We start from the raw sequence: 1376 nt of genomic DNA, 5'->3' as shown, positions 1-1376 counted from the left end.
CTCAGAAATCCACTTGCCTCTGCCTCCCAAGCGCTGGGATTAAAGGCGTGCACCACCACTGCCCGACTGATAATTTAAAATAAGGCAGGGCTGGGGTTGGGTGGGTTGTGGTGATTCTGAAGAGAGAGACGTGTGACAAACGCTCAGAGGAAAGGGGGCTGTCCTTGAGACCCACCCAGTGCATGCTGCACTGCAATTTCTCCTCTCTAAAGAGTTCCCTAGCCCCTCTTTCTCTTCCAATCAATCCTCATTCTTCTGCTATTCTCTTAACTAAATAAAACGAATGGCATGTTTATGTGATACTTGCTTTATCCAATTCTTCTCTTTAAATTCTCTCTTGACACTTTTGCAATCAGGCCAGTGTCCCTGCACCTCCATCCTGCAGTGTGACAGATCCTAAGAGACCTTTCTCGGTAGCCACATTCCTCAACCCTTCACTTACATATGACACAATTGCATCATCTCAACAAATATCAGTTACACATCTACAGACATTCCAGGACATTTGAAGGTTGCTCCAACTTTTGAATTCAGGCATCTGAGCACTGAAGAGGAAGGAGGAGGAGGAGGAGGAAGAAGAGGGAGAGGAAGAGGAAGAGGAAGAAGAAGAGCAGGAGGAGGAAGAGGAAGAAGAAGAGCAGGAGGAGGAAGAGGAAGATGAGCAGGAGGGAGAGGAGGAAGAGGAAGAGGAAGAAAAAGGAAGAAGAAGAGCAGGAGGAGGAAGAGGAAGATGAGCAGGAGGGAGAGGAGGAAGAGGAAGAAGAGGAGGAAGAGCAGGAGGAGGATGAGGAAGAGGAAAAGGAGGATGAGGAGAAGGAGGAGAGGGAGGAGAAGAAGAAGGAGGAGGAGGAGAAGGAGAAGAAGAAGAAGAAGAAGAAGAAGAAGAAGAAGAAGAAGAAGAAGAAGAAGAAGAAGAAGAAGAAGAAATAACACAACGAGGAAATACTGTGCTTTTATGCAAAACCCTACACTTCCAAAACTAAACTAGATCAAGACCAAGCCACCTTCCCACTGAGTGGATGAACTGCCTCCCTGGGGAGCAATGGTAAGAAGGATTCCACAGGGCTCAGTGATGAAGGCGTCCGATGAAGGCTCAATAAAGCACTTCCCATGCATGCATGGGGACCTAAATTTGAGCCCCACATAAAGACAGGCATAATAACACTTGTCTATAATCCTAGTTACCTTGTGGCAAGATGGGGGGGAGCGGTCCCAAGAAAAGAGGACCCCTGTCTCAAAGGAGATGGAAAGTAGGACAGATGTCAAGGTTGTTTCCTGACCTCCATGTGTGCATCCTGACAGGAGAACATCTGTGTTCACATTGGAATGGACACAAGCACATGCATACACACACCCACACACATGGGGGGGGGGGG

The 1376-nt window shown here is 47.7% G+C and overlaps 1 protein-coding gene across 4 annotated transcripts in view; it reads right to left on the bottom strand.

Moving 5' to 3' along the window:
• Positions 1-1376, bottom strand: part of Mro (maestro) — an 18370-nt gene that overhangs the window by 6821 nt on the left and 10173 nt on the right. The gene's annotated exons all lie outside the window — the stretch shown is intronic.

The sequence above is a fragment of the Mastomys coucha genome, unplaced genomic scaffold, assembly GCF_008632895.1.
Source record: "Mastomys coucha isolate ucsf_1 unplaced genomic scaffold, UCSF_Mcou_1 pScaffold13, whole genome shotgun sequence".
In the NCBI taxonomy this organism is placed as follows: Eukaryota; Metazoa; Chordata; class Mammalia; order Rodentia; family Muridae; genus Mastomys; species Mastomys coucha.
Note: the sequence above shows the minus strand (reverse complement) of the source record. Positions and strands in the feature narration are given on the sequence as shown.